The sequence below is a fragment of the Mustela erminea genome, chromosome 16 (genome assembly GCF_009829155.1).
Source record: "Mustela erminea isolate mMusErm1 chromosome 16, mMusErm1.Pri, whole genome shotgun sequence".
NCBI lineage: Eukaryota > Metazoa > Chordata > Mammalia > Carnivora > Mustelidae > Mustela > Mustela erminea.
In genome coordinates this window covers 1638464-1652283 of record NC_045629.1, presented here as the reverse complement: position 1 = coordinate 1652283, position 13820 = coordinate 1638464, and positions in this window count along the sequence as shown.

Here is a 13820-nt window from a genome sequence, read left to right as displayed (position 1 = left end):
AAGATGAGGGAAGGAAAGTGAGGGGCAGGAGAAAGCAGGAAGTCACATTTGAACAGATTTGACCCCCTGCTCCTTCTTATAAGTCAGAAAAATTAGGACAAGAATTAAGTGAAAACTCTAACACCACACACAAATGCAATGTAAAATTTGAGGTCCAAATGTGTTCTCATTGTGCTGACTTTCCTGCTGTGCTAAATAAGGTATGAGGGAGGAGAGTTAACATGAGCTGATAGGATCCCAGACTTCACTCCAGAGAGTGCCTTCCTCACTCTCAGGCCTAGGAAATGGCCAAGGAAGAGAGGACTCTGGAAAGCATGTTGCTGGGATCCTGGGGAGGGTGTGCCTCAGCTCCAGCTGTGTGTGGAAAACCATGTGTTCCTCGATGGTTTCTTTAAACTTGGTGCCAGAGAAGCTTCAGCGAGTTGAATATCTGAGCTGTGCTGAGTATGTGAGACATTCCAATTCCAGTGTTCCCCCACAAAATTAAAAAAGGAGAGATGAGGAAAGAAGCCTGAACTTCATGGGAGTAAAAGAGAGTTTGAACAAACTAAGCATTTATAATCCTACCAATCCCAGCTGGAAATGGGGGAAATGAGGAAGCCACTCTTGTCCTCATGTCTCAGAACTCCAGCCCAGGGGGCAGCAGAGATGGCTGGCAGCATTTGCTCATCATTTCCCCAAGTAGATCCTGTTTAACCTGGTTAGTCCTTGCAGTGCACTTTGGTTCATGTCTTCCTGGTAATAAAGTTGAAATAATTTATTTTCTTGGCTGCTCCATAAAATGTTCTATGAATTTATTCTAAAGGAGAAAAGGAAGAAGGAGGAATAAATGTGGCATTGGCTTTTCGATTGTGGTTTTCATTTCCATAAACCTTAGATCACAAGAATGCATGAGATATTTACACAAATCTTTCCACAATTCCTGTGGCCTTTGGGGGCATAACATTTGCATGACTTCACCACCATGGCTGGTGTGTGCTTTCTCAGCAGCTTTGCTTGCAATAGGGAGCAGTCCCCACCAATGCTTGTAGTTCTGTGTGTGTGTGTGTGTGTGTGTGTGTGTGTGTGTGTGTGTAGGATTTGTCCATATGTGTATAGAGGAAGAAAAAGAGAAGGAAAGGAGAAAAAGAGAAATTGTTATTTCTTTTTTCTTGTTTTTTTCTGGAGCAAATACAAATTTGAAAAGGGATTCCTATTTTTCTACATCACAATATGGTGAGTTTTCTTTTTGTAACTCTACACTTCTAGATAATTTCTGTGGGAATGGCAAAATGAGAGGATCCTAATTGAGAAGGCCAATGTCACATTATTGCAGTAAGGATGCATGCAGGCTGATCTGGCCCAGACAAGAAGAATGTAGCAGACTTAGCTGTGAGGCAAGTGGAACCCAGGTTCCAACTTCTCAAGTGAGTTAGATTTCTATGACTGCGACGGGTTCTCCAAACATTGGGGACAAAACAACTGGGGGCATCCTTGGGCCAGGCGAGGACACCAAAATGGGGAGCCCACACACAAGTACAGAGTTAACAGTAGGTCCCGGGCAGAATGATGCCTAGGCCTGTTAGAGCTGTTTCCCATGTAGACAGCCCTGGCCAAGAAGACTTCAAGGGCCAGCCAACTGCACCAAGTTAGAGAAGTAACATGGTAGTCACTACACCAAGCCACCCAACATCTTAGTGGAATACAAACAAATCATTGATTCACCAGGCACCACACTAATCATCTTTCTTATTTCTCTCATTTTGCATTATTGCACACCAAGAATGCTGGGTGACATCATACCATCAGTATAAAAGGCAGAGGATTCAAGGGGATGAAGGTAGGGAGGTTGGGAAACCACAGACCTTATACAGCAGAAGACACTTCACCATTTTAGCCCCACTTCTACACCCTTCTCATACCACCTGGTCTCTCACTTTGGGAGAAAAAGCACAATGTTCAGCTAAGTATACCTGCATCTAAATCCTGTCCAAAACACTCCCTAGCTGTGAATTTTGGCCAGGTTCTCTAGCCTCAATCTCTCTCTGTGACTCAGTTGCCTTTTTAAGGTAGAGAAAATAGTCTAGACCTTTAAGAATATTGTGAGGAGGGGCGCCTGGGTGGCTCAGTGGGTTAAAGCCTCTGCCTTCAGCTCAGGTCATGACCCCAGGGTCCTGGGATCAAGACCCGCATCGGGCTTTCTGCTCAGCAGGGAGCCTGCTTCCTTCCTCTCTCTCTCTCTGCCTGCCTCTCTGCCTACTTGTGATCTCCGTCTGTCAAATAAATAAATAAAATCTTAAAAAAAAAAAAAAGAATATTGTGAGGATGCACAGGACACAGCTCAGTAAACTCAGGAAGCTCAAAAAGGCACCAGTTGAGTCTGAGAACTGTCCTCTACTGCAGATCTATAATAGTTCTGATCTCTGATACTTGCATTGAGCAGAAGCCCCAGAGACCAAGGATCCCTACACCCAGGTGAAACAGAAGTACTGTGTTTGAAGTAGGGAAACACAAGACACCCAAGAGGATTTGTCCAGTGATTCACAGTCAGCATGTAGGGAGTTTGTTGGCCACAGGAGTGAGGCATGGGTGTCCTGAACAAGGGCCCAGAATCCCTGTGAGAGTGTAGTCCTTGCAAGAGCAGACGCATGTTCTGATTCCCAGCAGGAATATGTGTGCACAGTCAGCTCCATGGATGCATGTCCGCGCAAGTGCTCCCAGCCTACCACAAGGTCTTTCCCTATATCTATCCCTTATGAGGTTTCCTGGGAAATTTAGCATATTTTCATGCAGATTTAACAAGAAGCAACATACCTTTCATTCCATGCAAATTAAATAACCTGATGGAAAAGTTTCAATACATTTTGATATTTTAATGACATTAAGGTTCTGTTCCATCCTGGAGGGCTTAGTGTCAAGTCAAGGGCCCTGTGCTCCAAGTTCCTTGGGAGCTGGCACCCTCAGGATTGGTCCCATCATCTCTCACTGACCAGAGGCAGTTCATCTGTCTCCTGAAATGAACATGAAGATGGCTGATTGTGATACAAGACATTGTCAGTGTTTTCATTCTACCCCATCTACCACTTGGAGAGCAAAGCTACTAGATTTTAGGTCAAAACATTTATAAACCTCAGAATTTTGCATTGTGGTTCTTAGCTTAAGCTGGGGGCAGAGAGGGTGATACAGTTCCCCCATGGAGGGAAAAAACAAACCCATTATTCTTTTAAAAATCAAAGTGTCTCCAATCTCCTGATGGGAACATAACACCCCATATAGATCTCTGTGAGGAAGTCCTTCGCTGTGATGCTCAAAATATTATCTAAGAATGGATCTTTTTCTGTGCCAGAAAGTACTAATTTCTTATATATTACAACCGTATCAGACAACTCCTCATGGACTGTGATTCTAACAGTGTCTGAAGTTAATCTAGGAAATGATTTAAACAATATCATTTCACAAACCAAGTAAAAACACAAATAGAAGCAAGCGGAAGCCCTCTGAGAGTTTCCTTTCAATACTGATTCACTAGGAAATAAGATGTGGAACAGCCACAGTGCAGTGAAGCTGTCCAAAGCATAAGTAAAGATTCAGAGGACTTTCCTGACTGGTTCTTGAGAGCAAAGTCAGGAGAAGTTAGCTGAAGAAACCCCAAGCAAAGCAGGACACATTTCCACTAGCCATGTGGCAATCTGTGACAACTTCCATAGGAGTGACTTATTTCCTCTTTTTATTCATAGTTTTAAAACACTGGAATACACATTAAGGTAGACCTAGCTGGTGTAGTTCTGAATTTGGTTTCCTTTCTCACAACAGCTTAATCCATAACAGCGAATCTCAGCTGTCATTTACTCACTTGGAAACTCAACTTTGGCACTGAATAAAGAGAAAATTGGGAGAATCTTTCATTCAAACCAAAAAGGTACAAAATAATACCCAGAAATGCAAAGCCTATAATGATAGGGCAAAAAACAAGTTCACTGAAACACTCTACTAACTGTAACCCCAAAACTTATAGTTCTACTTCAAATCCCACACCTATAAATTTGGCTCAATGCATAATAACCTCCTCCATAACAAAACCAGTTTATTTATGTTCAGGTAAGTGCAATGATGTGCTTTCAGCTGACCAAAGCTTAAAACAATTGTTTATTCCCAAGCAGAGTGAGAATGTAAGACCTCTAGGGACAATGCTTTATAGAGTCCATCTCAACATCATCAGGGCACCAGAAGACACAGTCAACAGTAAGTGCGTCTTTCTTTTGGGCCAACATTCCTTTATTCAACTTTGTTTATTTTGGGGTGTTCCATGTCTACCTGCTCAGTGAATCCTAAACCAAGGACACAGGTCTGGGCAGTGATCACGATGGTGAAGCTAACACACAAAATGTGCTAGTCAGATGCCTCGGAGAAGTGGCCAGCTTTGGGGAATGCTTCATCTCAGTTTCACTTCTATGGATATCAGAGTCTCCGTTTTTACTAAGTAAGGGCTGGGTGGAGGTTGCATTATCTCTGAAGGATCCCTCAAACAACATCTTAGAAAACCGTTCTGCTTTATTGACAGAACCACCATACCAGCTGACCCTTCCCTTAGCCAGCTTGAGGACTAAAGTCTTGGTTGTCATAATGTACAGAAATTCTTTAGATAGATGAATAAGGAGGATTAAAATAGCTATAGATACCCTCTTCAAACCCAAAATTATTTTCGCTCTAAATTCAATCCCCAATCCTCATTCAAAAACCACTACCTCTAATTTTGTTTTTTCCTTCATCTTTATCTATAACTGTTGCTTGGCCCAGATGATAGTTAAGGCTCTGAAGTAGTTTAAAGTGGGCATATTTCACAGAATCAGATAGAAGCTGGGGACAACACCAGTAAGAAAGTAAGAAACTGCCAATAGGTCATTCTGGATATATTATCACAGTCTGTTTCCACTAGGCAAATGATTTAAATGGTTTAAACACTGTATCCCTAATGTGGCTTCTTCACAGACACAGGCTGGGATGCCAGGCAGGCTTTATGCATTTGAGATAATCAAGTAATGAATTATATTTTTGTGCTTTCTAAACCACCATCTACCTGTCATTTCATCATGGTTTCAGTTCTCTTTCACTGCAAGAAATGAAAACCTGCTTGGCCAACTTATAGTAAACAGCAATTTATTGAAATGTTACAGAGTAGCTCATAGAATCTAGGGAGGATATGAAGAACAGGGCTCAGTGCCTCTTGGTTAATAAATCCACATTGCTAATTTTAACCTAAGTCAGGATGCCAGCGAAGCTTTCCCTGGGATACTTTGTCATAATGAAAGTCGCAGACACCAGATCATTCTTCACACACCTGGATATGTTGTCTTTTTAGAAGCAATGCTCTTGGTCTGTGCCATATATATGTCCAGCATAGATAATGTCAGCATGTGCAAGAGCTGTGGTAGAACCTGAACAGGTAAAGCAAATGCCCAACTGAGGCCAGCCTGGACTGTCTCTCTCCTGCTTTGATCATCAGCCACAAAGGCCTTGGCACTGTGAGATCCCTACACAGTAGTGGTGCCTGGGCACGAGATGCCCAGTCTTGAAGAAGCTAGACTCCATATAATCAGGCTGTGGTATTTCTATCCACATGTAAAAATATATTAGAGGTACAGTTGGCCCCTGATCTACCCAAATCTCTATCAGTGAAGAATGTAATCAAATTGTTCCACTATATAGAGTGCATTGTTCCCAGACAAACCTCATTAAATGTATAATAGGAAGAGTTAGAAAACACCAAGCCCTCTTTGGTGGGTTATAGATGCTGACTTTTACTTAGCCACCCATGCTGATGACTAAAATGCAATATTAAATTTTCTTATATTCAATATTAAATTTTCTTCAATGAGACAGCCTTTAGCAGAAGATTGTAAAGATAAAAACATAGGGTTTGAATTCAGAACCCCAACAACTTATATGATTGTAGTCAGGTCTCTTAACAACCCCTTCAGAGAGCTCTTGCCTGGCTTTGATGGGATCATGTTATATACAATGTCCAGTACAAGTGGTTGCTCACTTGTACTCTAAAAAAGAATAGGAGAAGTTATCTCTAAAAAAGAATAGGAATGGAAAATATTTTAATGCACCTTTCCAATTTCTAATATCTACCTCAACTCAGAATTTAAATGCTACTTCAGTGTGAATACCAGGCATATGCATCCATGGAAGAAAGAAAAGCCTGATGGGAAAAGACAGAATGGATGACAAACATGCAGAGAGAATCAGCCAGTAACTGAGGTGGAGGGACTGGAGGAAGGGCAGGCAGGAGGCAGACCTGTGGGGACAGGATGTGACCAGAGGACATGAGCAGCTTCAGCCTCACTGCCTGCACAGACCCAGAATCCCAGGCAGTGAGCGTGCTCTAAGATGCCATAGGCAGTTTTTTAAAAAGCAAAATATCTGACTTCTAAGCACTTAAAACTCAACCAACATTCTTTGTAAGTTGTTGGATGCTATGTGGCTCCCAAGCATGATATGTGTGAGGAACTGCCCTCCATTTTCCAAGCCATTCTCTGGTGCCTACCAAGCATTCCTTCCTCTTACTCTTTTTCAAGAAGACATCTAGACAGCCCACAGATCTCAGGGAAATCTGACCCCATGTCCAAATCCATGAGTGAGCCCTGACTCATCTAAGTCAAGCTTACATCCCCATCCTCCTTGTCAGTGATGGTTCTGGAATGCCACCTGCAGCCAGTCAGCCTCACCATCCAGGTGGATGCAAACCTGCTGCCCCAGGTGCTGCTGCTAGTCAGGGTCAACTGTGAAGAAGTAGAGCCACAGATCTAGAGCCTGTAGTCTTTCTGAGATATGAGAAATGCCTTTCTTTACTTGCTTAAGCCACTTTAAAATGCTTTTTCAATGTAAGTCAAAAGCATCCTAAAAAAAAATCCACCTGGCGAATGTGGCAGAAAGGGCTACCACCCAGCTGCCACTGATGAGCAGCTGAAAGTCTGCTTTCCTCATCTATAATATGAGGAAGTCCTCTGTGTTTCTGTGATCCCTACAATCCTTCATCCTTTTAAAGGTCAGTCTTGATGGTTCATCCATAGAAAATGGGCCCCCTGGGAGCAAGGGGAAAACTCAGGGTACAGTAGATTGCAAAAGAACAAACTACATCATTCAGTCAACCGGTTAAAGGAATTAACTAACTTTTGGAAGCTTCTAGTCATTACTTCTCTTTAGTCCCTGGGGTTACTATTCTTCTGGGCTGGTCTATTCCAGTTTCACCCTGAGATCAGGGTTGAGTCATTCCCCTTAGCTCATGTAAAATAAGGTCTTTTTCCTATGGGGTTCTCTGACACAATCATTTTAAATTCTTACTGAAAATATACTAGGTTAAAGCCTCTCCAACTCACAGGCCCTGTTCTAACCATGATGTTCCAACCACTGATGTTGCTGTCTACTCTCTGTCAGCGGGTTCTTTCCACTGATCTACACCTTTATAGCTTCCTCTCTTCTGAGAAGGATCCTTTCTCCTTCACATCAGAAACTCTGAATATGATCCCCCCTGTTCCTAAAGCCCCAAAAATGTCTACTTCCTCTGTGAGCCCTCTCAATTAGCCATTCGTTCACTCAAAACTTCTTCCTGTCTACATCTTCAGGTTGTCACAGTGTCACCATAGAGTATAACAAGATAAAGAATATGGGGTCTCTGCTCTTAGGAAACTTACACTATAGCAGGGGGTTCAGAGGTCCAAATAACTACAATATTAGGCAGTGTCTGATGACATCATGGAACAGATCCAAAAAGAATGCTAAAAAAGCTTGGAAAAGGGGCTAAGATTTCAGTTGGAGGAATTCTAAGCAATGGTTGCTTGGAAAATACAGGGTTCAGCTCCATTTTAGAGGACAGAATGAATTTGAATTGATAGTGATGGTAAGGCAAGGGCATTGCCGACAAACAGAAAAGGCAAAGGCAAAACAGAATGGCAGGAAAGGTGGGGCAGGGCTCTGGAAGAGGCACTTAGCACAGTGTGGCCATCAGGACAGGAAGCAGATTAAAGGAAGTTAGGACTCCAGGTTGGGCCCAGGTGGTGGTCTTTGGGTCCATGGTAGGAAAACATAAGTTTAATCTAGTAGGTGATAGAGAATCCAATTTCTTAGTAATTGCACTGTGTTTTAATTTGATTTTTAGTCCAGTTATCTATAAAGTAGAGATCTGTAAGGATTTCTGCAGCTATTGTTTTTTTTTTTAAAGATTTTTATTTATATATTTGACAGACAGAGACTACAAGTAGGCAGAGAGGCAGGCAGAGAGAGAGGAGGAAGCAGGCTCTCCAAGGAGCAGAGAGCCCGATGCGGGGCTCGATCCCAGGACCCTGAGATCATGACCTGAACCGAAGACAGAGGCCTAACCCACTGAGCCACTCAGGTGCCCCTCTGCAGCTGCCTTTTTTTTTTTTTTTTTTTTTTTCCTCCATAAGCTCAGCACTTAGCTTTGTGTCTGGAATATTGTAGGTTCTTAATATATTTGTTTGTTAATTAATAGTTGAATTGATCAGATCTATACTTTTTGAAAAATAATCTAGCATCAGAGGGAGAAAAGATCACAGTTTTAGTAGGGGGTAGTCTAGAAGTAGTTAGGAATTCTGAAGGAAGGAGAAAAGGAGAACAAAATAAAGGAAGAATGGATTAGAAAGCCATTGTGAAGGGAGAACCAATAAGACTAGATAGAATGGAAACATTAATGTTGAGAACATTAAACAGACTGCAAGTGTGTGATCCCAGGAAATGGGAGAAGCATGGCGGTGCTGGGCCCTTGTGACCTTGCTCCCAATAGATTCTCACCCTACCAAAACAGGAACTTGATGTCTTATTTTTTCATTACTGTGTCCCCAACACCAAGAATAAAGACATCAGGCTATCAGCATTATTTGAACAAACAAATGAATGAACATGTTACATTTCAGATGATGCCAATTCAACCACTCCTAAGTGTCTGATTTAGTTAGAAATATGGGTCTGGCATTTAGGACTAAACATTTCAATTTCAGAGTCATCTGCAAAAAGACAGGTGTTGAAGATGGAGCCTGCACCCATGCAGTCCTGAGATAGCAGTAGGAAAAGGAAGTGGGGGAGGGGTCCTTAGCTACAAAGATCAGAGGAGTTTCCAGACAGAGCCTGATTGAACAATTTTGTTCAATATGCTTGAGAACTTAATGGGAATGAAGATTAGGTCTTGGCCATGAATTTGACAACTGGTGACCTTTAAGAACATAAATTTAGGGGTGCCTAGGTGGCTCAGAAGGGTTAAGTATCTGACTTAAGCTCAGGTCATGATCCTAGGACCCTGGGATACCACCTGCTGAGCTCCCAACTCAGGGGTATTCTGCTTCTCCCTCTCCCTCTGCCACATCCCCCCCCCCCACTTGTGTGAGCTCAAATAAATAAATAAAACCTTTAACAAAACAAAACACAGTTTTAGCATTGTGGGTATGAAGACAGATTTCATCATCCCTGGTCAGATATCACAACACACAGACACAAGCTCAAGGCATTCATTTACATTTTCATTTCTTTAGGGAGTGGGGTCAGCCCCAAACACTCATTTTTAAGGGGAGAATTAGTGGTTCTTGCCAAATGGTAGGTGACTACAGGGGAATCTTATGGCAGGACATTCAGTTTGAATGGTCAGAGAAAGTGAAAGAGTCAAATAGAAAGAAGTGAGGTTAAATGCACACCCAGCTCCAACACAAAAGGTAAATCTACCATTAAGTGTAGGTCTCAGAAACCTTCCCTGAGAACTGGAGGGGCCCAACCTCCAGCCATCCAAAATGGAGTGAGGAATGCAGGATATGCAAGAATTTGAGACCATCCTGGGCAATCTCTAGTGTAAACTACTCTAGAAGGATAGTAAGGCAGATTGCAATACCCAGTTTACACTAAAATTGGCCCAGGCTTACTCAGGTTCTCTAGGCCAGAAAAGATCAGGGTCCCTGCCAGCTCACATAAAACCCCTCTTTCTAAGTTCTGATAATCAGCTTACACAGCCCCTTCTCTGTGCCAGAACATTCACTGCAAACATGACTAGAATTTTGCCCTTTAGGAAAAGACCAAATATTATTAATATTCTGGAACATCATCTATATTAAAAATCTAAACAAAGGAAAAATCAGTTCTTTAAAAGAAAAGCCAGAGTTTAGAGAACTCTAAGGCCTCCTCTCTGTAACTCTTTGGAAGAGCCATTTCCCTCTCCTTGCTGCCGCACTTAGGAAAATCTTATGAAGGGATTAAAAGCCAAAACACGTGTTTCGTGACATCAAGGCATTTTAGCACAAGGAACCACCCCAGAGGAGATGAAAGAAATTAGATCTGAGGGATGAATGGGATGTTAGGATGAGTCGAAAGGGATCAGAAATATTCCGTGCGTGTTTCCACATTTTACAAAATTGGTTGGGGTGGGGTGGGGAGGAGGCGGAACGGAAGTCTGCCGAGCCTGTCAGGACAGCAGTCAGCCCTCCGCTAGGACCAAGGACAGATTTTGTAATCCCAGGCACCGGGCACAAGCGGGCGTCCGGGAAAGCGCAGTCGCGGTGAGCACAGGGCCGGCTCTATAAATCTCCATTAGATCAGACAGTGCTGCCGGTGGAGGGGCGGGGTTACCAGAAATAGAAATAGCTCCTTTCGGGCAAACTTCTCAAGACCACAGCTGCTACGTGGCCTGAACAGAGTGGGCGCCCCCGGTGGAGAGTGGAAGGCCAGAGAAGCGATGTCTGTGCGCCCAGGCGGAGGCCACGGACGCCGAAAACTGCGCCTGAGCCGCTTCGAAAGGTCTCATAAAAGTGCCATTTGTTGGGAGTGCGCAGGAAGTGGAGGCAGCTTTGGCACACGTGGCCACGGTGCTAAATTAACTGTTAACACAAATAATCAAAGTGCAAGACCCATCCAGCGGCTGGCGCCAGCGAAGCGCGGGGGGGGGGGGGGGGGGCGGGGGCGGGGGCGGGGAGGCTGTCAGCCCGGCTGCGGGCGGCAGGTGGAGGCTGGGCCGGGGCGGGGGCGCGGACAGGGCCTGGGATCGTGGGACCCAGGGCTGGGGGTGGCCTGGTGGGCGGAGGGTGGGGGTTCGCGCTTGGGTACTGGGACGCAGGGCAAGGGGGAAAGCTGGAGCTGAGGAATGCGTCCCGACCCCGGCAGGAATGGCAACCGGTTCCGGGCCAGATTCAGGAACGCTAACGTTACTACGCACAGGAGCATACGATATAGAGGCTCCCTGAGTGAGGGTGTGGGACCTTACTGGCGGTGAGACAGGTAGCTAGTGCGCGGAGGAAAAACGTCAAATCCGAGATGAGGTTGAGGGGAGGGGGGCAGGTTGCTGGAAAGCCCTGCTGACTGGCCTGGTGTCCACATACTCCCTGATGATTAGGGCGTGCAGAGACATTCTGAGAGAGCTCCCCAGGGAGTCCCCTGGAGAAAGTATCAGAAACCTGCTTCATGGGTACATGCTCCTTGTTTCCACCAGTAGAAAGGTCGGAATTTTTTTCTAACAAATTTTTTTCTCAGGCCACCTCCGCAGCCTTGTTCTGCGAGCTGTGTGCCCAAAACCATCACCTTCGAATTGCAGGTAGGGAAATTAAGTGGGTGCTGCCACAGTGGACTGACCAACTCAGGGCTGGGCCTCCTCACATTCATGCTCCCTGAGGGCCCTGGGTGTCCAGTGCCAGGTGACATCTACATTGCCAAGAGTTGGGAAGGAATGAAACTCCTTTTGAGGGAAGTGAGAAAGGAGGGCCAAATCATGGCATGTATTTTGGGGTGCCCTTCCTAGGATACCGGAATTAGGAGAGGGTACATTCTGGAACGAACTGTCTTTTGAGAAGATTCTTAAACACTAACTGATACTTGGGTAAGCTGTCCTCAGGTGTGTCTCTAAAGATCAAAGCAAGGTAGAATCAGAATGAGTCTAGCAGGGGCGCCTGGGTGGCTCAGTGGGTTAAAGCCTCTGCCTTTCGCTCAGGTTATGATCCCAAAGTCCTGGGATCGAACCCACATCGGGCTCTCTGCTCAGTAGGGAGCCTGCTTCCTTCTCTCTCACTGCCTGCCTCCCTGTCTGCTTGTGATCTCTTCCAAATAAATAAATAAAATCTTAAAAAAAAAAAAAAAGTCTAGCAAATAAATGGGGAGGGGGGAACAAGAGACATAAATTTACAAATTGCATAGCAACCCTAAGATGCCTCAGTGAGGAAGAACACTCCTATTTTTACTAAATCAGACTGGTTAGGTTCTAAAGGCTGAAATACAGGATCAAATTGGTAATCTGGCATAATTTAGTTTTATGTGTTTTTAGAAACTGGATTTAACTTTAGTGCATTTATGTGCAACACATCTGTTTAGGCAGACAAAACTAATGAAAAACAGGAGAATTCCTCTCTTTGGAAAAGGTATTAAAAGTATGCTGTAGTGATTAGGAAAACTCCAACATGCTAGTTCAAGTCCTATAAGATATCTTCATAAAAAAGGAAGATTGTTGAAATTCATCTTCCACTACTTCCACTACTTCCCCTATGTTTAGAACAACTCTGGGAGACAGGTGTGGTCACCAGCGCCACACCTCACATCTGGGAACACCAGGCACAAGTGTCAACAGTGCCACCAAGGCTAGTTAGCCAGGTACATGGGATTTGAACCCAAGGCTCTGTCTAGAGCCTGTGATCTTCTAACTGTCCCAGAAGGAGATGGTCCAGAGAGGTAACAAGAATGTATTATCCCTCTGTATGAATTTGTTCAGCAAATATTTATTGAGCACCTGCCATGTGCCAGGTCAGGAGCCAGGATCCAAGAAGGAAAAGCAAAGAGATGGGATTCCTATTTCATATAAAGCCAGCCAGCAGCCCTCCCTGTGGAGTATGTTGATGGGCGTGGAGTGAAGCTCCTCACAAGTGATTGTCTAATTACAGGTTCTGACTTGGTGGAACTCATGGAAGCAAAGTGCTGAGGTTCTTTCCCAGCACTCAAATGGAAGAAGATGAGGACCTCACTTTCCTCCTAGCACTTCTCAAAATGACGATAAGGAGGTACCAGGAATATCAGTAACTCCATGTAGGGGGTGCTGGCTGTGTGCCAGCCAATGTGCGAAGTACCTTTTCAGATTGTTCACTCCTCTCAGTCATCCTCAGTAATTGAGGCTCTACTGTTATTCCCATTTTACAGATGAGGAAACTAAGGTTTCTAGAAATTAAGGGCATTCCACAGGTTTCACAGGGACAGGGCAGAACCTACCTTCAAAGTCATGTCAGGTCTTGTATTTTCTTAGAGCTTGTTTCCTTCTCCTCTATGTCCCAGGAGCATGTCTATGCAACATAGAAAAAAGATGCCACTGCTCCTGTGGTCTGCTTTCAATACATCATTGAGTGGGAGACTGTAAGTGGTGCCACATATAAATACAGAGCATATTTCAGGTCACACAGCACAGAGTGACCAGACTTAGTGCTGGGGCACAGGCCACTTGCTCTTCACTAGATCTGGACCTGTCTTTCTAAGCACAGACAGGGACTTTAATTTCTGGAGGCTAATGATGATAACACTGATAGCAATGATCACAGTACCCTGCCCTCCACATGGTCACCTCACATTATCCTTAGAGCAACCTGGGCATAAGTACTATTATTCCCTTTCTAGAAAGGAGGAAACTCAGACATCAAAAACTTGTGTATCTCACATAGTTAAGACCTGAGAATCAGTACCCAAGTCCTCAGGCCTCCAAAGCCTATGCTTTGGCCACTGTGGTACACAGCAACTCTCCAAAATGAAGCAATTAATATCCAGAAGTTTCCCTTCCATATCTCATGTGCAATAATTATTGGGTGAAAAAAGCTACG